Below are 27,285 nucleotides of genomic sequence, written 5' to 3' on the forward strand. Positions count from 1 at the left end.
TGTGTGCGTAGTGGTTTTGAGTTACGGTTGTTGTGACGAGTTCGGGGATAACTCGTAACAATCCTTAGTTCTAACATATGGTTAGGATCAGGTGGTCGGGATTGGTTGTGTGCTCCTTCATAAGGTGTATTGTCATATAAGTGGATCAGCACCCATTGACAAAGTCCTTTAGGCTCTGCCGAGTAAGTGGAGAAGACCCCATCGGCAGACCCCACAAGAACTCTTGGCCATAGATCATATATCTCGCTAAGTTTCTTGAGGTGACGCAGACTACTGGGCAAACACCCACGAAGTCTACCACCTATCAGGTAGGAACCAAGGTTTTATTTATACCTACAACATATGTTTGTTTACCTGTCTATTCCATATAGTAGCTGTCTCTTACCCTCCACCGAAGGGTGCCAATCAGCTATGTATATATCTGACAGGTAAGTTGATTGTATGAAAATGATATTGTTATGATACAATAAAGTTTCATACATACTTACCTGGCAGATATATACAATTAAAGGCCCACCCAGCCTCCCTGCAGGAGACAGGTGGAGAGAGAAAATATGATAGAAAACGGGGATGGTTCCTAGTCCTGCCGCCCAGGGCAGGCCGGTAGATCACCTGACCTACCTGTAGCGAGTGGGCGCGAAATTTGAATTTCTGTCGGGGACGACGGAGTCTTAGCTATGTATATATCTGCCAGGTAAGTATGTATGAAACTTTATTGTATCATAACAATATCATGTTTCCACCATCAAGGGATACAGAAGTATGCTGTCAGCCGTTTTCAGGAATAGAGGCCTGGAATTAGCTGAAAATAAGGATCTTAACGATCTGATTCGGTCATTCGAGACTTCAAAGTCTAGAACTCCGAGAACTCCGAGCTGGAATCTGGACGTGGTCCTGAGCTTCCTGACCTCGGAAAAGTTCGAACCTCCACACCTTGCCTCCTTTCGAGACATTACAAGGAAGTGTTTATTCCTGTTGTCCCTCGCTACAGCCAAAAGAACGAGTGAATTACACGCTCTAGATTCTCGTGTTGGCTTTAAAGGAGATGCTGCTATCTGTTCGTTCCAGACATTGTTTCTGGCAAAAAACGAGAACCCTTCAAAGCCATGGCCCAGGAGCTTTGAAGTGAAGGGCCTGTCTAACCTAGTAGGTAGAGAGACAGAAAGGTCTCTTTGCCCGGTCAGAGCTCTTAAATTTTACCTTAGTAAAAAGAAGCAGATGGAAGGTTGTCAACAGGGTCTCTGGTGTGCTGTAAAGAACCCGAAAAGACCCATGTCTAAAAACGCCTTAGCCTTCTTTGTAAGAAGTGTGATTACTGAGGCGCACAATAATTGCCCAGATGACTCCTTCAAACTTCTAAGAGTTAAAGCTCATGAAGTTAGAGCAGTTGCTACGTCACTAGCCTTTCAAAGGAATATGTCACTGAAGGATATCCTCGAAGTGACATATTGGAGATGCAATTCGGTTTTTGCATCTCATTACCTGAAGGATGTAAGGGTAACTTATGAGAAATGCTTCTCTCTCGGTCCGTTTGTGTCAGTGGATACAGTGCTGGGACTTGGAGCAAATACTGATCCTTAATTTATTTATGTGTACGTAAACCCTCTTTTTAGATATGTTCTTGGTTTTCTACTGGCAGGGGCGCTAGATGTCGCACAGGCGGCCGTCGCCTTTGATCAGTAAGGAACTCGGGATGTATCTGACTAGTAAAGGTGTACAAAATTTTTTTGTTTGTACTATAATGTTTGCGTGATTTTGTGTGATTCGAGTTATTGGTTGTTTGTGAGGAGTTTGGGGATAACTCCTTTTAATCTTTAGAACTAACACGGGTGTTAGGATCAGGTGATCGGATCGGTGTTGTGCTCCTTGAATAAGGTGTGTTGTCATGTTAGTGGATTAGCACCCATTGACAAATGCCATTTAGGCTCTGCCGAGTAAGTGGATAAGACCCCATTGACAGACCCACAAGAACTCTTAGCCATAGATCAATATCTTGCTGAGGCTCTTGAGGCAAAGCAGACTCCTGGGCAGTAGCCACAAAGTCTTCCGCCTAATCAGGTAGGAACCAAGGTTTTATTATTACCTACAACATATGTTGTTTACCTGTCTATTTCAGTAGTTAGCTGTCTCTTACCCACCACCAAGGGTGCCAATCAGCTAAGTATATATCTGACAGGGAAGTTGAATGTATAAAAATGATATTGTTATGATACAATAAAGTTTTATACATACTTACCTGGCAGATATATACAATAAATGGCCCACCCAGCCTCCCCGCAGGAGACAGGTGGAAGAGAGAAAATCTGATTAGAAAATGGGAATGGTTCCTAGTCCTGGCACCCAGGGCAGGGCGGTAGATCACCTGACCTACCTGTAGTGTGTGCCGCGAAATTTGAATTTCTGTCGGGACGACGGAGTCTAAAGCTAAGTATATATCTGCCAGGTAAGTATGTATAAACTTATTGTATCATAACAATATCATTTTCATACAATCAACTTACCTGTCAGATATATACATAGCTAAGACTCCGTCGTCCCCGACAGAAATTCAAATTTCGCGCCACTCGCTACAGGTAGGTCAGGTGATCTACCAGGGCCTGGCCCTGGGTGGCAGGACTAGGAACCATCCCCGTTTTCTATCATATTTTCTCTGTCGCCGGTGGTATCATACATTGTTTGTTATTACCTCCTGACTTGGATTCATTTTTTCAACACTTTGATCAGCGTTTTTCGACTTTTGGTGACGTATTTGGATCGTGTTTTGGCATTCGCTACTGTGGACTGTTTTTGGAATAACTCTTTTGGATTTTTCTCAGTATGTCTGATTCTAATGTGAGTGTAGAATGTGGTGTGAATTGTAGGCTGCAGGGTGAGGATACCGAAAGCTTCGGTTGATCCTCACACTGTATGCCGTAAATGTAGGGGGGTGCAGTGTTCTGCTATTAACACTTGTAAGGAATGCGAGAGTTTGAATGCAGAAGAATGGAAGACTTTGATTCTTATTTGAAGAAGTTAGAGAGGGATAGAGTTAGAAGGCTGAAAGGTGTGAATTCAAGGCCTATTGAGCCTTTCAATAATAATTCTAACCCTACTACTGTAGATTCTCCCTATAAATCTCATTCTCAGAGTGTCTTTTCGGATTCGGCATCGGAAATCGCCAATCTGAAAGCGACGATTCGAGACATGAAGTCCAAGATGGCGGACTCGAAAGGTAAGGCTAGTGATAGTGAAAATTTTAGTGAAGTGAGCCCTACAGTGTGTGGAGGGGGGCGTTTGATCGTCCCTGCGGCGCTCCCAGGCCTAGACCTCTTCCAAGCTCACATGCCCAGAGGAGAAGAAAGTCTAAAGCCTTAAGGAGGTCGGAGGGAATCCCCACCGGTCAGACGTCCCTTCAGCTAGCTTTGCTTCATGGCAGCCAGCTCAAGGGCGCTATAGAAAAAGCGTCCTTCGCGAGTGTTTCTCGTCCTCTCCCTCTCCCTCACCTAAACGAGGGTGGAAGGAGTCGAACTTATCGAGACCGCTGAAGCGTCATATGAAGCAAGACATTTATTCTAGCCCGCAGCGCTTTCTCGGATGACGCCCCGTCGGCTATTAAGAAGGCGAAAGGTGGCGTCAACGTCACCTGACGCTTACGAGGAAGGTACCCCATCATGCTTCTTCCCCGAGTGATGACGAAAGGCGTCAGGCACTAGACGTAGGAGAAGCGTTCAAGGAAGATCATTATGGCGGTGCAGGAACAACTGTCATCTCTTGTGGGAGTTTTAGCGCCCCGTCGGAAGGACGTGACGCTTCCTATTAAGAAGTCTCGTCCTCGTCGCACCACTGCTCGGAAGTCGTCTTGTAGAAGTGAAGCGTCAAATCAAGAGGAGCTTAGACGTGACGCTCCGTCCAAGATTGTTACGCCGAGTAGGAAAGCCCTTAGAAACGCGAAGCGTCTTCCAAACGCGAAGCGTCATCTAAACGTCAACAAGAGCGTCATACATGACGCTCGGAAGAGCGGGGAAGCGTCATACATGACGTCTTCTAAAGCGCGAGAGAAGCCGCAGGTTGTGACGCCTTCCAAGTCGATCAGAACGGGAAAAAGGAAAGACTTTCATTCCCTTAGCCCCTCTCCGATCAGGAGTTTGTCTCCCCCAGAAGAGGAAAGTTCTGAAAGGAGAACAGAAACTCAGGATTATCACGAGTTCGAACGAAACTCGGATGATGACGATCCTGGAAGAGAGGGCTTGTCCAACTATAAGGTGTTGACTACCCTGCTTCTGGAGGAATACGGAGACGAGTTGACTCCGGCTGCTCCTCCTTCTCCGCGCTCGCTCTTTTTCGAGGTGCGAAGGTGAAGAAGACTTTCGTCTTTTCTGAAGATGAAGCCCACCATCTCGATGAAGCGGGCTTTACACGCCTTAGACGCCTGGATGAGTCGAAGAAAGACTTAACCAGGACAGTATTTTGCATGCCTCCAGCAAGGTTAGCTGGGAAAAGAGGCATATGGTACAAGACGGGGGAGGATATGGGTATCGCTCTCCCTTCTACTACAGAGGCAGACTTTTCGACGTTAGTTGACGCTTCAAGGGCGTCCTAGTCTTAATTCTGCCCGCATTACTTGGAGTATTTCGGAACTAGATCATCTCCTCAAGGGACTTTTCCATGTATTGGAAGTCTTCAACTTCTTGGATTGGTCCCTTGGGGTGATGTCCAAGAAAGCTCACGATTCGCAGGGATCGAACCTGAAGCCCTGTTATGCATTTTGTCGTGCATCGACAAAGCAGTACAAGATGGATCTTTGGAAGTCTCTGCATTATTGGAGCAGGTCTTTTGAAGAAAAGGACAGTGTAGGGCGCCTTCTTAACAAAGGCAGTCTCGCATGCGCAGAGGGCAGCTCTACTATATGCAACCTCTTTCGAACTATTTGTTTCCCTTCTAAGTTAGTGAAGGACGTGGCTCACTCTTTAACTGAGAAGGCGACGCAGGATCTTCTGACGCAGTCAGCTAGGAAGAGAAACCTGCTTTAGTATCGGACAAGAAAGGACCTAGCACTTCTACGCAGCCCTTTCGAGGTGGTCCGATCTCCAGACCTCCCGCAAGAAGGAAGGCTCCAGAGAAGAGAGGTAGGTCCGCCTTTCGTCCCTTTAAAAAAGGGAAAATGAAACATTTCTCCTCCAAGCACCAGTAGGTGCCAGGCTCCTGCGACACTCCCAAGCCTAGACCTCTTCCAAGCTCACGAACACAGAGGAGAAGGAAAATCGAAAGCCTTAAGGAGGTTGTGGGGAATCCCAACAGTCTGACGGTTCCTTAAGCTAGCTCTGCTTCGTTGCAGGCGGCTCAAGGGCACTATAGAAAGCGTCCTTCGCGAGTGTTTTCTCGTCCTCTCCCTCTCCCTCACCTAAACGAGGGTGGAGGGAATCGAACTTGTCAAAACCGCTGAAGCGCCATATGACGCCTGACAGGGATTCTAGTCCGGAGAGTTTCTCAGATGACTCTCCGTCTTCTAGCAAGAAAGCGAAGGGGGCGTCAGCGTCACCTGAAGTGTACGGGGAAGTACCCTTTCCTTTTTTCCCCGCCCCACCGAGTGATGACGAAAGACGTCATGCACTGGACGTGGGAGAAGCGTCAAGAGAATCATTATAGCAGTTCAAGAGCAACTGTCATCTCGAACGCAACGTCGGAAGGACGTGTCGCTTCCAATTAAGAAGTCTCGTCCTCTCTTACCTGTTCAACGACAAGCGTCATACAGACGGGAAAACGGCTAAACGTCTTACAGAAGCGTCTAGTGCGAGAGAGAGAACAGGTGCTTACGAGAGTTTCGTAAGCCAGAGAGAAGTAAGACGTCTTTTAGAAGCGAAGCGTCATTGGAAACGGAGGCATAGACATGACGCTCCGTCCAATATTATGACGCCAAGGAGGACGCCTTTGGAGAGCTGAGCATCTTCCAAGCGCGAAGCGTCATCGAGACGTCAGCAAAAGACGTCATCCGTGACGCTTGGCAAACGGGGGAAGCGTCATGTAAGCATGAAGAGTCTTCTAAAATTCTAGAGAAGCCGAAGCTTATTGACGCCTTCCAAGAATATAGAGCGGGAAGAGGAAGGATTATCATTCCCTTAGCCCCTCTCCTGTTAGGAGTTTGTTTCCGCAAGAAGAAGAATGTTCGGTAAAGGAGAGCGGAGACGCTTTTAGATCCCGAGTTAGAGGAAAACTCGGATAACGAATATAGTGGAAGAGAAGGTTTGTCTAACTAGAAGGGATTGACTAACCTTCTTCTTGAGGAGTACGGGGACGAGTTGACGCCCAACACCACCCCTCTTGCCTACATTCGGAAACAGGGAGGGACGCACTCCTCGTTCCTTTACGAGCTCACGAGAGACCTATTACTTTGGACGTATCACAGTAACATCTCCCTGATGACAAGGTTCTTACAGGGAGAAAGGAATGTGAGGGCGGACAGGCTCAGCAGGAGGAACCAGGTCCTTCATACAGAATGGACTTTACACGAGGAAGTGTGTCTCGATCTCTGGTCTCTGTGGGGAACTCCTCAGGTGGAGTTCTTCGCAACATTTATTTCAAAAAAGGCTCACAGTGTTTTGTTGTCTCGGTCGTGGAAGATCCCAGAGCACTTATGGTAGATGCCTTCCTGCTAAATTGGTCTCGAGAGACGTTTATGCTTCTCCCCCATTCAAAATCTGGGGGTTAGTAATGAAAGTTTGTGGCGTCAAAGGAGACGAGGATGACGTTAATAGCCACCTTTTTGGCCGGCCCAGGAATGGTTCAAGGAGGTGGTAGAGTGAAGCGTAGACTTTCCAAGATCCCTACCCGGAAGGACGGATCTTCTCATACAACCATCAAACCTCTCCGCTCTCTCTCTGACTGCCTTTCGACTATCGAAAGACTTGTCAGAGCGAGAGGCTTTTCTCGCGAAGTAGCAAGCGCGATCGCGAGAGAACGCAGAACCTCCACTACGAAAGTATACCAGTCGAAGTGGAAGGTATTTAGAAGGAGGTGTAGATCCAAGAAGTTGTCCTCCTCCACTACCTCTATAACGGAAATTTGCGGATTTCCGGCTATTCCTGAGAGGAAAATCTCATCTAGCCGTATCCACAATAGAGGGATATAGAAGTATGCTCTCGCTGTATTCCAGGAACAGAGGATTAGATCGGGCAGATAATGAAGATCTCCAGATCTCATAAGGTCTTTGAGACTTCAAAGTATAAGGAACCAGTACCTCCGAACTGGAACCTAGACGTAGTTCTAAAGTATCTGTCATCGGAAAGATTCGAACCTCCTCATCGGGCATCGTTTAGAGACATACCCGAAATGCCTATTCCTATTATCTTTAGCTACGGCAAAGAGAATTAGGGAATTGCATGCTCTGCAGGATGAAGTAGCATTCAAGGGAGACTCAGCGATTTGCTCGTTTCAGACCCTGTTTTAGCGGAAAACGAGAATCCTACGAATCCCTGGCCTAAGTCATTCGAAGTCAAAGGCATGTCAAGTCTCGTAGGCAGAGAAACAGAGAGGTCTCTCTGCCCTGTTAGAGCTCTGAAGTTCTACCTTCAGAGAAAGCATCGAATGGGAGGCTCTAGACAAGGTCTTTGGTGCGCGGTAAAAGACCCCACAAGACTGATGTCCAAGAATGCGCTGGCATTCGTTGTAAGAAACGTCATTACAGACACTCATAAGGCCTGTCCTGACGAACAGTTACAACTGTTGAGAATAGAAGAAGCTCATGAAGTTTAGAGCTATAGCGACGTCTCTCTTGTTTCATAAGAATATGTCGTTTAAAAACATAATAGATACGACATTTTGGAGATGCAAACTCAGTATTTTGCATCTCATTACTTGAAAGACGTGCGTGTGACATATGAGAAGTGTTTTTCTCTAGGTCCTTTCGTATCAGCGGATACGATTCTGGGTACGGGAGCAGACACCAATCCTTAAATGTTTATACTTTTCTTCTTTTTGGATATGGTCGAGTCTCTTCTAACAATAGAGGACTTAGGCTAGCACGGGCGGCCGTCTATGTTGTTCAGTAAATTCTTGTCATATCCAATTAGTTGAGTATAATTTTTGAAAATTATGTATGTGTGCGTAGTGATTTTGAGTTACGATTGTTGTGACGAGTTCGGGATAACTCTTAACAATCTGTAGTTCTAACGTATGGTTAGGATCAGGTGGTCGGGATTGGTTGTGTGCTCCTTCATAAGGTGTATTGTCATATAAGTGGATCAGCACCCATTGACAAAGTCCTTTTAGGCTCTGCCGAGTAAGTGGGTAAGAGACCCCATCGGCAGACCCACAAGAACTCTTGGCATAGATCATATATCTCGCTAAGTCTTTTTGAGGTGATGCAGACTACTGGGCAAAACCACCCACGAAGTTCTACCACCTATCAGGTAGGAACCAATTGGTTTTATTTATACCTACAACATATGTTGTTTACCTGTCTATTCCATATAGAAGCTGTCTCTTACCCTCCACCGAAGGGTGCCAATCAGCTATGTATATATCTGACAGGTAAGTTGATTGTATGAAAATGATATTGTTATGTTACAATAAAGTTTCATACATACTTACCTGGCAGATATATACAATTAAAGGCCCACCCAGCCTCCCCGCAGGAGACAGGTGGAAGAGGGAGAAAATATGATAGAAAACGGGGATGGTTCCTAGTCCTGCCACCCAGGGCAGGCCGGTAGATCACCTGACCTACCGGGGGAGGGGGGGGGGGGGGTGGGGGGGGAGGGGGGGGGGGGGGGGGGGACCTGTACGAGTGGGACGCGAAATTTGAATTTCTGTCGGGGACGGACGGAGGTCTTATAGCTATGTATATATCTGCCAGGTAAGTATGTATAAAACTTTATTGTATCATAACAATATCATTTTTATTTATGTATACCAAGTAATTACATGATCAGAGCCCACCCTCGTCCCCACACATGGATATTAAGGCATAAAACAAAATGAGCTTTCTGCTAGTTTGGTTCCTAAAGTCCCAGGTAGTGGGTGGGAATTTTATATTTTTAAGCTGCCACGTTAGGGAACATCTAATTTTATTATAATGTCATATTTTATTTATGAAACATAAGAATGATTTACAATTGTTGGTTGTTCATCCTGTGCACTGTAGGCATTACTAATTTTTTTCACAGCATCCCTTTGGCCCTTTGCTTCAACCCCTATTAATTTTTTTGTACTGTACCTCCATTCATATTCTCTTGCTTCCATCATACTTTCCATCCTCTAAAGAACTTTGTACAGTGGAACCTTGACTTATGAATGTCCCAGCTTACGAAAAATTCAAGTTACGAAAGCAAATACGAAGAATTTTGTGCCTCTACATACGAAAATAATTCAGGTTACGAAAGGTTGTTGCTGTAAAGTCCCGAGATTCGCTCGGACCGCTGAGAACAATTTTAAAACTTGCGCGCCGCCAACTGAGTAGACTTGCCACCATCCTCCCACTCTCCCATTGGTCAGGATCTTTCCCATCGTGCTCTACCTAAAGGCGTTCTTCGGCCACTGCGTTGCACCAGAGTTATCGTACGCACGTGGAATTCGTTCGTCCACATATACAATTTTGTTAACGTAAATTTGTGATAGTGATTTCGCTTGGTACTTTATCGTGTTGTGTGAGAACTTAATTAGCATACTACATAACTTAATTACGTACAGTATAGTCATGGGTCCCAAGAAAGTTGCTGAAGTTCACGGAAAGAAGCGGATGCTTTCTATGGAGACAAAAATGGAGATTATCAAGAAGTATGAAGCTGGCATGCGGTTGAGTGTGATCACTAAGGAATACGGCTGAAATCTGTCGATGATAGGCACCATCCTTAAGCAGAAGGAAGCCATCAAAGCAGCTACACCTTCCAAGGGCGTGACTATTTTGTCCAACAAGAGGAGCCACGTGCATGATGAGATGGAGAGGCTGCTTCTTGTATGGATTGAGGACAAAGAAATCGGCCAGAAGGCCAGCGCTATTTTTGGCGATTTGATTGCCCAGGCCGAAGACGACAGAGGAGAAGGGACATCAACGCCAACCCCAGACTTTAAGGCTTCTCGGGGGTAGTTTGATAAATTCCGTAAATGGACTGGCATCCATTCGGTGGTGAAGAAATTGAAATTTTGTAAAAAAGGTAAAGTATAAAAAAGTAAAAAAAAAATGTAAAAAAAAAAAAAAAAATTATTTTAAGTTTTTTGCAGTTAAGTGTTAACATTTTCTGCCATTTGTTAATGTGTTTCATAAAGCTTAGTGTTAATGTTTCCTGACATTTTTTAATGTTTCGTAAAGTTAAGTGTTCAAGTTTTCTGCCATTTGTCCTCCTCCGTCACCACTTTCGGAGATCGCCTCACTCGAAAGGTAAGGTTCCACATTTTACTACATACATACATATGTACGTACAGTATTTCTTGTACACCATGCACACTAATATACTTTTTTTACTGGTATGTAGTACATATTAGTAGTATATGCAGTTTAAGTTAGGTATTGAATGGTCCAAATTGTTGTAATTCATTGTTTATTGGTCAATTTAGCTTTACGTATTATAAAATTTACTGGGGTGTTTTTGTAGGGCTTGGAACGAATTAGGCAATTTACATGTAAAATGCGGTTCAAGATACGAAAAACTCAGGTTACGAAGGCCGCATCGGAATGGATTAATTTCGTATCCTGAGGTACCACTGTAATATTTATTTAACCTACAACTTCATTGCTGTTTGCCTTGTACTTTTCATCTCCTTCCTAACTCATCTTACTTAGTGGTCTGGTTTCATTAAAAAAAAACAGGGATCCTCTGGATGAGTTCTGTGAGTGGTTTTGTTGAACTCTGTTATGATATTAATTACAATAATACTGTGTTAATGGATAGTACAAAATCTCATACTGGGTTACATGTCAATACGCTTGTACTTTAATTGATTTAACACAATTAATTTGTCTATTCCTTTTCTTTTGCAGGCAGTCTTAATAGATAATAAAGAATTCTATTGCTGCACCATGGAATGTCTAAAAGAAATGAGAAATTCAGTGGACTTCTTAAATATATCAGTCAGTGTCCTGGTACCCTTTTCTGTTAGGATGACTGTTAATTGTTCTTGTAAATGCAAAACATATAATGCTTGGTGAATCTGAAGTTCAAGATCCATTTTAAATGAAGCTTATGGACAGCTACAGGATTTCATAAAATGAAGGTATGAAAGGTTTTGTTTTAAACTTATAGGTATCTTTCAGTTCTTTCACTTTTAAATCTGGATAATTTTATGTCTGAATTTTAGTATTCTATAAATAAAGTAGATATGCAGTGCAATGTTTTTAACTTTTAGACAAAAGTTGAAATTATTGGTTGTATAAATTGAAGTTGTTCCCTGATGCATTGTTACCTATTGCATGGCAGTATCAACTGTCTGGCCATTGGTTTTCTTTGTAACTTCCCTTCATGAATAATGCTCCCATAGGGGGTTGGTGCCAACAGTGAACCTTATGTGGTACACTGTAAGCATTACGTACTTAAGGCTGTTTGCAGCCTGCCTGAATTCAGCCCTATTCCTTTTACTGCACCCTCTTGCATATGCTCTTTCTTCCATGTTACTTTCCACCCTCTCCTAACAATTGATTCTTTGTGTACCTGCGAGGTTTTCTTCTTGTTAAACCTTTCAAACCCTTTACTGTCAGTTTATTTCAGTGCAGAATGACCCCATAGGTCCCAGTGCTTGTCCTTTGGCCTAAATTCTATTTTCAGTTCAGTTCTATTCTTGAATAACACTACTGACACATGGATGTATAAGATTGCCATTATATATTTTTGGAATTCACCTTATTTGAGTTAATTGTATGATGTCACAAAACTAGAGAGTTAGTGCTAGGTTTGGATTCCTTTATCAGGAGTACAGCTTTGTCTGCTCAGGCCTTAAACCAGACATAAGGTTTTTGTCTGGTGTTGTCTTTGATATTGAAGACCATGTTCAAGCTGGTGTTGATTAGACAGTTTCTAAGACAGGTTTTCAACCTTGGGGTCATGACCCCCAGAATGGGCCAGCCTTGTTTTGGGGAGTCACGAAATCATTCTTGAGCTAGGATATGTTTTAGCCTTTTTCACTGCCGTTACATGAAGCAATACCTGATCATCAGGCCAAAACAGTCTGTAATTTAACTTATTTAACAGAAATAGTTACACTATTCACAGGAGCCAGGGGCAACGCAACATGCTTGCTTCTAGTGCTCCCAGCCGGCATGGCAGCAAACCTATCTTCTAAAACAGAGTCCAATCTCTTAAGAACCGCCTGGCATAAAGCCTCAGACGGATCAGCAAGAGAAGGGGCTGATGATATGGAAGGGAGATGCAGTGAATTGGATGGCAGAGATGATGTCATGGCAGCAAACGATGACGGCACAGATGAGCGAGGCAGCAAAGTGAAGGTAACTGGGAGTGACGTCATCGATGGAAGTGACGTCATAAGCGGCAATGACGTCACTTCTTCCCCTTGATCCGAACGGGAAGCAGATGCCACTGGTGGAAGGATACAAAATGGCTGATCCCGTGACATCACTAGCGGGGCTGACGGCACAGCTTGCCTCTGACTCGAATAAGTGGCAATTGTCACTGGCGGAGCAATGCAATATGGCTGACCTCGGCTACCAACTAAGACAAGGCCAGGAGGAGGGGCAAGGGTCTGGACAGCGTGAAGAGGGGGTTGGCGAGCATCCAAGAAGTGTGTCAGCAAACCCTCTAAGAAGGGTGGACCCCGTAGCCCAAGCGTCCCCCAGAGCGCCGCCATTTTGGACACCTCCGAATCTGAAATTAAAGAAACTGATGAAAAAGCCTCCTCCCTCACGGGAATTAAATGAACTCCCAAGGAAGAGGGGATGACATTAAAAAATAAATCAGCCTGACTGCCTCCCAATACTTCCAACGACGAATCGATGAAAGAAAAGGAAGGGAACAGAGGCACAACACTAGCATGGGGTCTGACAGCGGCAGGAGATGAAGCATCGGGAAGAGAAGAGAATCCCTTCCACAAAGGAAGAGTAGAAACTCTACGATGCTCCCTCTTACTATAAAATAACTTCCACTGCTCTCTAGGCCATGCACAGCATTCCGTGCAGGGATTCGTTATTGTACAGACGTTAGAACGACACCTACTACAAGTGATGTGAGGGTCTGTCGCTGACGAAGCCAAAAAACAAGAACACAGAAAACCTGGAGTTCTGGGGCCCACACGTTGACGAGGCCAAGAAGGAGCAGAAGAAGCCATAATACAAGCACACACACAACACACAGAAACACAGTGAAAATGGGCAATGAACTGGGTAAAGGCCGAGAGAGGTCAACCACAACTATTGTCCAGGCAGTTTAAGAAAAGACTGAATGCTGAGGTGTGGGTGCGTGGTCCTTGACCACTTTTCACCCAATATATGCACTCATTGCCAGATCTCACAAGATTCCTTGCTTTCATCTGTGATTTAACTGGATCCAGCTGGCACTAAAAATTATCCTATTGTTAAGACCTCAGGTTTGTAGCTATGAAAAATACAAATTGTCTTAGAAAATTTGTCATTTTTAATGCAAGTAGTAGCAAATTTATTACATTGCATTGCTATTTTTATACTAGTATTTAGGGTTGCCATACGTCCCAGTTTGGATTTGAGCCTTGTGCTGGCCGTCCCTGCCAGTTAAAAAAATGTCTTAGAATGTTCATGACAAGCAGTCAGTCACCCAACAATGTTCCAATGTTCATTGGGAACATGTGTATATGGGAAATTAGTGGAAAATCTTGTTTGTAGATTGACTCTGGACACATCAGGGCAAAAAAGTCCTAACATTGGTCCCGGTCTTGGCCTTTGGCCTAAATTCTATATTCAGTTCAATTCTATTCATAATAACACCACTGACACATTGATGTATAAGATTGCCATCAGATATTTTTGTAATTCAGCTTAATATTTGAGTTAATTGTGTCACAGAATTAGAGGGCTAGAGCTAGGTTTGGATTCCTTTATCAGCAGTACAGCTTTGTCTGGCTTGACCTTAAAGCAGACATAATGTTTTTGTCTGGTGTTGTCTTTGATATTGAAGACCATGTGTTAAATATATCAAGTACCAAGCTTTTCAGATGTGTATTTTGATGGAAATTATTGATACTGCTGACTGATCTATATACTTTAGACAGACAAGAGTGTGTATGTGTGTAATAAGTAAGTCAATACTCAACATACCATATGTTATTAAGTTTGTGTTGTTTAATGATCTGCTGCCAGAGATCTTCCCCGTTGTTGTTACTAGATTTTTAGAGGCAAATTCCTAATTTCCTAGAGCGAGGTTATACAAGTCACACTGTCGCACAGGGCTCAGTCTGCTTTGCATCACATAAGCTGTAAACCTTACACTGCTCATGTATGTGAACAGGAAGCTGATATTTCTGGCTGGGAAAAACAATCCCAATACTCTTCCATCTAAGGATTGCATCCATATCAGAGATCAAGGTGTTTTCCATTAAAAACAAATTGCAATTTTTTTTTTCTTTTTCCTAGATATATAAGTATGGTCTTTTACCATAGTCCCACCTCTGTCTAACCCTACATTCATCCCTCTTGCTGCAAGAAAAAGTGAGTCAAGCAAATTGGTGGGTCCCCCTCATACCCTACTGCTAATTAACCATACCTTTTTACCAAGCTTCAACAACTGTCAAAGGTAATCCATACAAAAGATGAAGGTTTACATTTTTTGGGCATATCTAAGTATTGTTTTTTAGGGTGCCACATGCATTAGATATTTTTTTTAATCACTGATGGAATATAATTCCCATGAATGGACTTCTGCAGCCTCCTGGGATCTTTATCTTTACAAAGCTTTGCACTCAGAAATATTGCAATAATGACTTACACCACCATAGGAAGATAGCCTATGTGGTTATTTTCCATGAATAAAGTTGGTGAAGAGGTACACTGGAGACTTCTGTCCTAATAGCTGAAGGGATAATACATCCAAGTTCCTTGAGGATATTGGAAATTTGCAGAGATGTAAAGTAGCAATTTTGTCAGATTTTTCCTATTTTGTCACTAAACAGTGTGGAATATGCTTTTAAACAACAAGGAATATGCTGTACAGTACTGTACACAAAATATAAGCCAAACTCTCTCTCTCTCTCTCTCTCTCTCTCTCTCTCTCTCTCTCTCTCTCTCTCTCTCTCTCTCTCTCTCTCTCTCTCTCTCTCTCTCTCTCTCAGACACACACACACACACACACCTACCTGTGAGGTATGCCAAACTGCTTACATGGGCTGGATTTTAAAAACTTACAAGGAGGGTATACAGATTCTCCTCCTCCTCCTCCTCCAGGAAGTCACAAAGTGGTGAACTGGATGGAAGAGGAAATTAGTTGTCTAGAGGGTATTCATCCTGCAGAACAAGGCAGTGGCAATGTCATCAATTTCTCCCGGGGGTTCATCTTGCAGAACAAAGTACTGCAAGTGACAAGTGCAGCAGCTAGTACATATCTTGTTTTAGACATCAATCGGCAGCCAGGATTGCCACCATCATTATCCAGCCACTCTCATATGTCATTCTTGAGAACATTTTCACCTCTCTTTGCAGGGTGGGCATGAAAGTTGTTGCTCAGAATCCTAGGAAGTTGATCAGGCTTCCTTCTCCTTTCGGGATATGATTCCATGTGTGCTCCAAGGTCTGTATGGTGATGTGCTTCCAAGCATCTGTGAAGTTGTGGTGGTAGATTTCAGTGATTTTCAAAGATTCTCCAGGGTGAGTTCCCCATTTGTATCCAAGCCTTGTTGCTCCTCATCCTCGAACACCACCATCACCTCCTACAGGAACTTCCTTCTTTATAGTAGTACCTTGGTCCTTTGGTTATAAGAGTGTATTCATATTTGGAGGCAAAAACATGTCCCTAATACATACTTCATCACCAACCATCTGGGTTATGGCAGGATGCACAGACACAATGTCGATGAGAAGGAAGGCCTTCACCTGATGTCTAGTAATGACTATTCTGTCTGATGATGAAGAATCTCCTCATCAAAGTGGTTATGCAAGCAATGCGAGACAATCTTGGTGGTGAATTATCTATCAAGCCTTGCATTACTTGGGTTTGCTTTGCAGGACCAACTATGAACGGGTTGTAGTGATGGCTGGCTGAAGCATTTGCACAGAACAAAGCAGATACACTGTATTTGGAAAGGTTTCGATTGGGTAAATTCTTTTCCTTCTCATCAGCCAAGATGTTAGTGGACAAGGAGTGATAGACTAGTTTCATGACATTTGTAGATTTTACTCTAAAAAAAAGACCTTCTTTTATGTCAGGTTTTTCAGTGCATGCTGAAATTCCTCTATTCCCTCCCTGGATGCATCCTAGACTTTACCATGAGTCTCCATGTTAGAAGCCCATCATGCACATGTACTGGCTTTAATTTGTACCCTGGCTGATCTCTGGTGGCAAAACCAGATCAGGGTCAATTGTTCAGCTGCCTCATGGTGGGGCTTGGCTATGACATTGAGGGGCCCACTCCCAGAAGTCTTTTTCCCAAAGTTGGGTGAGTACTACTTCAGTTTGTCCTTGGGATTCTTAATGTCATGCGAAGTAGGCTGTCCTATGACACTCTTGCTCATTTTATGTGTCATGAACCACCCTACCTTGATCCTCTTGATGATTAACAGCTTCTTCTGAATGCTAAGCACATTTTGGCCCTCTTAAGAGGTAATCGAATCATGTACAAAATACAGAGCAACATACAGAGCAACAGAAACACCTGCAACTATGCTGGGATAGCTAATAAGTCACAAAATCTGCCGAATTCATTGCAATACACAGCAATAATTAATATGTGAGTATAATACTAACAAATGACTTGCATCTGGACAAAGCAACAGAATGCACCTCTCTCTCTCTCTCTCTCTCTCTCTCTCTCTCTCTCTCTCTCTCTCTCTCTCTCTCTCTCTGTAATGACCTTCTTGCAAGCTTCAACAACCATACCAAAGGAGACTCCTAAATGAGTACTACCCTGATTTGTATAACTAGGAAAAATACAAATAATGTTTTTTTATTTATTGGTGATATGTATGCAAATTACTGGTTGTATGTTATTTTACCAAGGCATATGTGTTCAAATTTTTTTTTATGTTTTTCAGTAGCACTCCTAAGCGCCTCAGTTGCGTGATCGGTATGGTTTTGCCCTGCCACCTTGGTGGCCGTGAGTTTGATTCTCAGGCATTCCATTGAGGGGTGAGAGATGTGTATTTCTGGTGAGAGGTTCACTCTCAACATGGTTCGGAAGTCATGTAAAGCCGTTGGTCTCGTTGCTGAATAAGCACTGGTTCCATGCAACGTAAAAACACGATACAAACAAACTAAGTTCCTTAGTAGAATGAGGATACAGGCGGCCCGCGGTTAACGGCGCAATCACTCAACGGCGAATCGGTTTTACGGCGGTCGTCAAAAATAATCATTAAAAAAATAAGGCATTTTAAAGGTATCTTTACGGCACAAATTTCAGTTAACAGCGCCGCTAGCGCCGTTGTCTAACGAGTTCATACATATGTAGAAATGCTGTTCAGACCACAAAGGTTATGCAAATTATATTAACAAATTTTATGGAGAGTTATTATGTAGGTATTAGGGTAAAATATATGCCTCTGACGCTGTTCTATGCCGAAAATATCGAGTTACATAAGTGCAAATTTAGCTATGGATGTGTCGATTCATAAATGTTCATGCTTTTGTTTAAAATGTGTATGAAAATGTATTACGTGAAAGGCATTTTTATTTCTGTACAGAAATATGATAAAAAGGCAGCTTTTGAAACTGCCCTTCACGTTATCAAATACGATGTTTTTTCATGTTCTTTCTTGTATGCCGCCGCCTGCCGCTCTTCCGAAAATATCGATTTAAAAAAAGTGCAAATTAGCGATCGATGTGTAGATTTTATAAATGTTTATGCTTTTATGTTTAAAATGTGTATGAAAATGTATTACGAATAGGGTATTTTTTGTTTCTGTGCAGAAATATGATAAAAAGGCAGCTTTTGAAACTCCCCTTCAAGTTATCGACTACGATGTTTTTTCAAGTTCGTTCTTGTATGCCGCCGTCTGCTGCTCTTCCGAAAATATCGATTTAAAAAAAGTGCAAATTAGCGATCGATGTGTCGATTTTATAAATGTTTATGCTTTTATGTTTAAAATGTGTATGAAAATGTATTACGAATAGGGTATTTTTATTTCTGTGCAGAAATATGATAAAAAGGCAGCTTTTGAAACTCCCCTTCAAGTTATCGACTACGATGTTTTTTCAAGTTCGTTCTTGTATCCGACGTGCCGCTCTTCCGAAAATATCGTAAAAAAAAGTGCAAATTTAGCGATCGATGTGTCGATTTTTCAAATGTTTAAAAAAAAAAAAAAAAGTGCAAATTTAGCGATTTTCAAAATGTTTTATGCTTTTATGTTTTAAAATGTTGTATGAAAATATATTGCGTAAAAGGTATTTCATTTTTGTACAGAAATAAGATACAAATTAAGGCAGCCTTTGTAACTACGCTCCATGTTGTCAGGGGATGGTTTTTCATGTTTGTTCTTGTCCGCCAGTTCCGAAAAATGCATTGTGTTATTTTATTAATTTTGCATCTTTTCCATAAATCCTTTAAAAAGTTATACATTATTTCACTGTATCCAAGAATATTGTATGTATTCTCATATTATTGTATTTTAAAATACTACGGCAAACTTAAGCCAGTATTCGGCCAATGTTGTGGTTTGAAATCAGCTGATGAATACGAGTCTGTTTCACCATAACGCAATTCTGAGCGAATGCTCTTGCTTCTAGTTAGCATAAACGAATAACTATATACTTGACTTATATGAGACAAAGTTATTTTTCCATATACAGCGTGTTTTTAGGTGGAATTATTTATTGAATATGTCTCGTTGTGAATGTGAACTACTATTTTTTTCGTTAACAGATTACGTTGGCAGCATGTTTATTGCGTAAAAAATTATGTGATTCCGTTCGCAATACGTAATCCTTTATATCATCGTAATACGAACTTTACGTTATTTATCTTATATCGGCGTGAAACCAACAGTAAAATGTGTTCTTTCAAGCACAGTAGTTTTGATTAAAATGATTTTATCCCAATTTTATCTACAGTTGTGTGTGATGGCAGATGTTTACTGCAGTTTTATCCTTGTTGCCGATGTACGATAATAGTCATTAGCAGCTTGAACAGTTTTCTCAGCTTCAGTTATAACTAGGTTTAAATTTAACGGTATATTTCCCGATTGATCTTTAATCTATATTGATCTCTGATCTATAGCAAATAAAGTTATTACATTAAGATATCTCAGTTCTATTCTATACATACCGCCATTTATAACAAATACGGTAATGTTGCACTGTAGTACGATGATCGAAATACAAGCCAAACAGATGTTATCCAGTTCGGTTGTACTTAGAAAAAAAAAAAAAAAAAAAGTCGTTTCTCGTTCGGTTGTTCATGGCTGTACACGTTCAACGCAACGAGTATAACGTTTTTTAAAACCATACTTTCATCATTCTCTTTTGCTGTTATTGAACTTATGTAACTAGAAGATGGATAAAGTTAGGCCATTGTAATTTGATCTCTCATAAAATCGAACTATCGTAAGACTAATGATCGTAACCTGAACACTACAGCTACCTGTACACTGTATAAACTTTATTATATCTTTACATACTCTAGACACCTACATGTACTGTACAGTAAATTCTATAGTACTATACTGCATAAATATAATTTTACTTATTGCGCCGTTGTGGGATTACGGCGCCTTTGACTTGTCTAGAGTTTCGAAAAAGGTGTGCGGCAGCCGTAGGCTTTAAAATCGCTCAGCGTCGAAAATCGCTTGGCGTCGGTGGCCAGGAACGGAACCCCTGCCGCTAACCGAGGGCCACCTGTACTTGGATATTGATCCTTGATTTGTATGTGCATGTGTGTGTGTGTGTGTGTGGGCTGAGTCATTATGGTGTAATTACTTGATTCTCATGGCTGTCCTTTTTATTGTGTTGAGTTAAAGGTGCTCCTAAGACTTTTCTGAGATGGAAAGTATTTTTGGCCCATATTGAGGCCTGTTCTTCAGTTTTTACTTTTTTTTTGCTCTCCTACTTGGCTGTCTGACTTCACTTTTTGTTGTTGTTGGGAATCTGAGAATAAAAGCTTCAGGCTATCCCAACAAGAGCTTAGAAATCAGGCTGATGATATGGAAGTAGTATCACAAAAATTCTTAAGAATCATTTTCATGTAGATCTTCTGTGCCTTTGGTGTAAGTCTATGAGACTAAAGAATTTTAGCTGGTCTAGTTTAACCATTTGATATTTAGTTTAACTATTTAATATGTATTACATGCAGAGAAATTATCTTTACGTTTGTATGTTATTTAAAGTCCTGCAATAACAATTATAATGTGTAACTGATTCTTCATTATTACTTGTGCAAGATTATGAGAAAGGGAGTTTTGCATTTTTATTGCAATTTCTTTGAGTGAGTGAGTGTTTGATACATACTGTATTGTTCTGCATTGTGGAAAAATTAATTAATTTTTTCATTTCCTGAAGAGGAATTTTGTTTTTTGAATTTGAATGTGGGATATTAAAAAAGTAAAGTTTGGACATTTGAAAGCAATACCACAAAATGAGGTTTCATATTCATTGTCCTACATTGTGGAAAATGAATTAATGTGGTTTATTGTTTGTATAAGACAAAGTGAATTGTTCTTAAATCCTATAAACTAAACTTTATAATTTTTTTTTTTAAACAGAATTCAAAGGCCAGTAATACAGGAGACCGTTGGAAGATTTATGGATTTAAGGTAAGGTTAAATTCTATTTGCTGCATCTTAACCCCATCACTCGTATTTGCCTTAGTTCATGGTCGACAAAAATCCAATCAGAAGAGTCTTTTGGCTGGCAGGTAGTAGGAGAGCAATAGTAGCTTGTTGCTTTTATCACTCTCAGCCTTAGTTACCCTTTAATTACCTCCTATATTTTTAATGTCCATTATGTTTCCATTATTTCTTTACTACTTACTTAATCCTCTGGCACCCACGGGACGCATAGGGCCTCAATGAATTCACGCCTTATGTATCTTTCCTGTGCCATCTCTTTGAGCTCAACCCAATTCTCAGATCCAACCTCCCTCTGCAATGTCATCAACCAAGTTTCTTGGTGTACCATGTCCTCTCCTGTCTAGCGGCTTCCATTCAGGTACATCCTGGACTAACTCGTCTTTCTTCTTAGAATATTCCCCATCCATCTCTATCTTGATAATCTAACTATATCATTCACATTGGGAACCCATGACACTTTGCAAATTGCCACATTTGTTATAGTATGCTGCTGCCATTTGATTCCCAAAATCCTTGTCAGTGCTTTATTCTTAAAGGCAAGAAATTTTAAATCATTTGTTACAGTGCTGTACCACGATTGGTGCCCTTAAGTTAATATCGATCTTATAGGTGAAATGTATATTTTGATTTTGCTGTGAACTGATATTTGATTTGACCTCCAAACTGTTTTTAGCATGCCCATTGCTTGTTCTGCACTCCCTATTCTCTCCCTGAATTCAGTAACTATAGTTCATTCACTTAAGGTAGATTCTTGTGCCTACGAGATGTTTGTTTGGCGGCCCCTGATTGGCTGGTACCGGGAGGTAGGCCGCTCTCTCAGTCTCATTATTTTTGTCTGCAGCTTAGAAAACTAGCAATATATTTATATTTCTTCAATCATCTCATGGTTTGCTTAAGATAGGAAAGTTTTGGTCATACCAAAGAATTCGGTATATTAGTAATTGTACAACTATGCCATCTTTTCCTGAAACCAATAAGATAAAACACAAAGGAATTACGAGTAAAACTGAAGAGGAAACATTTCACTCTTTATACCTGTTTTTATTTATCATTGGATTTTTAGTAATTCATGTCATCAAGATAAAATAAAACTTGTGTTTTCATACAATACAATCACCCTGAATACGCTGGTGCCTTCAGATTTTAGATACGTGTAATATGTGAAGAGAAAATGAAGAATATGTCAATCTTCCTTAATTCTTTGTCGTTATTACTTCACTGAGATTATTATTTCATGTTACTCAAATAAGTCTCTGATATCTCTTTCATTTGAAAATATATACATATAATAAAATTAAAAACAATATTCTGAAACAACCTGATTAAAGCGTAGGCTGAGTTGAAGAGTGCGAAGTCTGTTCACAGAGTTCAACTTCTTTGCTGGACTGTATTCCCCCCTTCCCGCCTAGATCTCGGCTAACGTTACCAGATGCATCCATCTGATTATTATTATTTTCCTTATCAGATATGTCCAGACATACTGTATGATACTGTATTGAAAATGTTCTGCTGTCATAATGGGAATTCTGTGTATTTAATTACAGAAAATGTAACGATATAATATGGTAAATATTGTCCAAACTGCAACCTCTTATATCGCTAATTGGCAAATCAAATCTCTCGCTGAGACGACCAACGCAATGGCGCCTTGCAGATCTCATTCTCTCGGCAATACCATCACACTTCTTGAATCATTTACGGATGCAACATAATAAGACATATTCTTCATTTTCTCTTCACATACTACATGCATCCAAAATCTGAAAGCACCAGCATTTCCAGGGTGATTTTATTGTATGAAAATACAAGTTTTATTTCATCTTGATTGCGTTAATGATGCAAACTCCGATGATAAGTAAAAACAGTTATAAAGAATCAAATACTTCTCTCTTCACTTTTACTCGTAATTCTTTTGTTTTATCTTATTGATTTCAGAAAAAGATGACTTAGTTGTACAATTAATACCGAATCCTATGGTATGACCAAAAATTTCCTATCTTGAGCAAAGCATGAGATTATTGAAGAAATATAAACATATTGCTAGTTCTCTAAGCCACAGACGAAAATAATGAGACACTGAGCGAGCAGCCTACCTCCCAGTACCAGCCAATCAGAAGCCACCAAACAAACGTCTCGTAGGCGCAAGAATGCACCTTAAATGAATCGACTATAGTGATCCATTGCTGGTTATAATGGTTATCAATTATTTGAAAGTGTCTTGAGTTGGGTAATATTACTTCTTCGATAAAGCAGTTCGTCTGATCACCACTCTGAATCTTCATGACCTCAGTCTTTCTCTGGTTGATCGCTAATCCAACCTTTCTCCCCTCCAGTACTAACCTAACCTATCAATAATTTCCTTTATTTCAGCCATTATAGAAGTAAATAGAACTAAATCATCTGCATATTCAAGATCACATAATCTCTGTTCCCCTTTCCATTGAATGCTATTATTCATTCCTTGCATTACCTTGGTCATAACGTAATCAATCACCATAATAAACGGTAGAGAGGACAGTATTCCACCATGTAGTACTCCAGTCTTGACTTCAAATGCATCTGCAAGACTACCATCAACCATTACCTACAAGTTCCACTATGCATATCCGTTATGATGTTTACAATCTTTTCTTGTATCCCATAGTGCCTCAGAATCTTTTTTAACGTACTACATGAAATACTATCTAATGCTTTTTCAAAATCCACAAAGCATAAAACAAGAGGTGATTTTAGTTTGTTACACTGTTGAGCTCTATGTCGTAGAATAAAAATTTGATTGTCACATCCTCTACCCTTTCTGAAACCTGCTTGCTCTTTTCAAAGTATTCTATCTATTACAAGTTTTATTCTGTTCAATATTATCTTGGAAAAACTTTCATACATACTGGTGACAGTGTGATCCCTCGCCAATTCCCACAGTCTCTCAAATCTCCCTTCTTGGGTACTCTAACAATAATCCCTCTCTTTTTCCATTCAACAGGCGTAACTTCATCTCGCCATATATGATTGAAATATTCATTGAACACAATTGCTGTTTGAGTCTCATCAGTCTTTAACATTTCAGATGCAATACCATCCATTCCGAGTGGCTTATAGTTTTTCATTTGTTTGATTGCCAAAATGACCTCTGCCAATCTAATGTCACTTACATCTATAGGAAGATCATGTTTGGCCTCAAGGATGTCTTTCTCGTTTGCTGAGGTTGGTATATTTAGTGTCTCTTCAACATGTTCTTTCCATCTAGCTCAAATTTCAGATTCCTTAGTTAGAAGATTTCCATTTTTATTTCTGCCAGGTAACTCATCTCTTCCTCTTCTTTCCAGTGATTTCTCAAATACCCTCATATGCATATCTTTTACTTCTTCCATCTCCTCTGTTTAGATTATGTACTGTCTTATCTGCAGTAGAATCTATGAACCATCTTTGTCTTTTCTACAACACCTCTTTACTTCGCTATCAAGGCTGATATATTCAGTTTGTAATATGGTCAGATGTGGAGTTTTCCTTTAATGATTCAAAGTTAAGTTTTACCATTCTTCTTTTCTCTATCAGTTTCCATGTTTCACAACTCATCCATTTCTTTCGTCTTGCTCCACTTCCCTGTCTTATTGTGATGTTGGCAGGTTCCTGAAAGATTTCTTCAACTTTTTTACAATGAATATTCCATCCATCTCTACTTCTTCATCAGGTAGCATCTCTTAAAACTGTAAATCTGTTCCTGCACTCTATAATGTAATCATTTATTGTTAAATGGTCAATTTGGTTGCAGTATTTTCCACAGGGAGATGTCCAAGTATACTTATGTATATCTGTGTTCAAACAGTGTGCTGCATATTATCAATTCATTAACTAAACAAAAACTGGTAAATCGAACACCATTATCATTCATCTCCCCTACACCATGGACACCCATGCACTCACTGAAACCATCATTATCATTACCTAGTTTTGCATTCATGTCCCCCTTCCAAAGAAGAATATCATGTTTTATGTATGTAACTTACCAAGTAGTTACATAGCTATAGTTTCTAAAACCGTCGGCAGCTAGAATTTTTGAAATTTGCGGAAGCGATAGTTTGTTTTGGTCAGGTGATACCCCCGCCCATTATCGATGGAGTGAGGAACCAACTTTGTCCGAAAATCAGTTGTTTCTGCTGGCTGGTACTGTCAACAGTTTCAGTAGCAGCGGAATTTTTGGAATTCTTTGCCGTCGCTCTTTGTTGGAGTTATTTGGTGAAGTACTCTGAATATTGGAAGTTTTGTTTTCGGTGATAGCTATTTAGGAATTGAAATAGTTATAAATAGTTTTGCACCAAAATTCACTAGTTTTGAATTGGTCTACATAATGTCAGACACTAGTTCATTTGGGATTAGGTATTGTAGTAAAGGCTGCAATACTAGGATCGCTAAAGTGGGTAATGATCCTCATTCAATTTGCACAGGTTGTAGGGGACAGACTTGTACACCAGATTAAACTTATTGGGAGTGTATCAATTGGGATCAAAGAACTTGGAAGATCTTGACTAGTTACACGAACAAGTTAGAGAGAGATAAAAAGAGAAAAGCGGCTTCTAGAGCTAAAGCAAAAAACTTAATTATTCAGGAATTGTCTAATGATAATTTGTCTCTTTCTGAACCTTCCCCTCCACCTGTCATTCCCAGTCCTAATCTTGGCTCTCTCACACCCATACCCGATGCTGTGGCCAATTTAGAGGCAAGAGTCAATCAGAAATTTTCGATCATGCTCCAAGCAATGGAGAAATTAGGAGCGTCCATGAAAACCCTAATGGACAAGGTAAGTGGTGAAGTGAGTGCAAGTGTAAGTGTGGTGGAGGAGGTGGCTGTTCGGCCCACTGATTCTCAAAGGCAAAGGTCCCTGTCAAACTCCCCAGAACCTGGGAGGAGGTATACTGGTAGCCCAAGGGAGGTTAGTGGGGTCTGCCCATGAGCAGTCGCCCCCTCTGGCGATTCCGTTGATAAATCCCAGATCGCAACAGAGAGCCATTGGAAAGTCGTCTCTAAAGGAGTCCCGTCCATTGAAAAGGAGGGCTCGTAAGTTGTCTCCCTCTCCAGTCCCCTGTAAAAAGGCTAGCCCTTTATGGAAGGAACAGCCTTCGTGTAGCTTTTGGGACTCCAGAGAGATTCTCTTAGGATATGGCAGGAGAGGGACGTCGTAGTGAGAGGATCACATCCTCTAAGTCAAAGTCGTCGTCGAGAAAGTCTTCCTCTAGCAGACGTTCAGAGGTGAAGAGTATGGGGAAGAGTAGACTTTCGGAGATGTCTTCAGCACCGGTCTGCACAAGTTATACTGAAGGACAGGTAAGACTGCCATCAGTCCCTCCTGTAATTCCCGAGACTCCTGGGAGACATCTTCAGTGTTCGGAGCATGAGAACCCGCCGACTCCCGAGCGCCCATCGGCGCCACAGTTTGCCCGCTCACCAGAGCAGCCTTTGGCGCCTGGAACTTCCGCGGCGACGCTAGAACAACCTTTGGCTCTTGAGCGTCCATTGGTGCCCAGGAATACAGTTGCAAACGAGCGTCCACTAGCTCCCGAGTGCCCACTAGTGCCCAGGAATCCATGAGCACCCGAGCGTTCAAGAGCGCCTGAGTGTCCAAGAGCGCCCACTAGCACCCTGGCGTCTGCTAGCGCCCGAGTGCCCACTAGCGCCTGAGCATCCACAGGTATATATGCAACCAAGTGCACAGAGGGACCAGTCTGAAGCGCTCAAACAGCCTATGTCATCAATTTCAGCTTCGAGCCTACCAACAGGATGTCAGGTGATGGCTGCCCCCGATCTTTCTCTGTCAGCCATCCAGAATAAGTTAGACAGCATTTTGGGCTTTATTCAATCTGCGACATCCCCTATCCAACCTGTAGAGACCTTATCACCTATTTCTTCAGCCGAAGAAGAAGAGAAAGGAGAAGAGGGGGATAAATAGTCTTCTCTCACTGCCTACAAAGCCTTGCTTTTTTACACTGTAGACAATTTTTCAGATTCATTCTCGCCAGTAACCCCCACGTTTCTAGTGTCTTCTTACATGAGAGACAACCAGGAAGACTCCAGGAAATTACCGAAACTAGTACAGGCGGTCCCCAGGTTACGGGTCCGGCTTACGACGTTCCGAGGTTACGACGCTTTTTCTTAAATATTAATTGAAAAATCCGCCCTGGGTTACGACGCTTGTTCCGAGGTTACAACGCTGACGCTTCCGACGCTCCGAGTTTACGACGCTTTTAAAAAACACATACTATGATAAGATAAGAATCCTTTATAGTTTAGCACAGTTTCTCTCTCTCTCTCTTTGTATTTTCCAACGAAAACAATCACTATAATTCTCTCTCTCTCTCTCTCTCTCTCTCTCTCTCTCTCTCTCTCTCTCTCTCCTCTCTCTCTCTCTATACTACAAA

The 27,285-nt window shown here is 41.5% G+C and overlaps 1 protein-coding gene across 8 annotated transcripts in view; it reads left to right on the top strand.

The window, feature by feature from the left end:
- The window catches only part of LOC135224628 (uncharacterized), a 192,763-nt gene that overhangs the window by 25,881 nt on the left and 139,597 nt on the right, over positions 1-27,285 (top strand). For 6 of the 8 annotated variants that reach the window (XR_010316782.1, XR_010316784.1, XR_010316786.1 and 3 more), the window contains exons 2-3: positions 10,952-11,184; positions 20,789-20,839. The gene's annotated coding sequence lies outside the window, so the exon portion shown is untranslated. Of the gene's footprint in view, positions 1-10,951; positions 11,185-20,788; positions 20,840-23,939; positions 24,077-27,285 lie in introns of all 8 variants that reach the window. The other 2 variants (XR_010316783.1, XR_010316785.1) reach the window with 1 other exon arrangement.

This window comes from Macrobrachium nipponense, chromosome 12 (assembly GCF_015104395.2).
Source record: "Macrobrachium nipponense isolate FS-2020 chromosome 12, ASM1510439v2, whole genome shotgun sequence".
NCBI lineage: Eukaryota > Metazoa > Arthropoda > Malacostraca > Decapoda > Palaemonidae > Macrobrachium > Macrobrachium nipponense.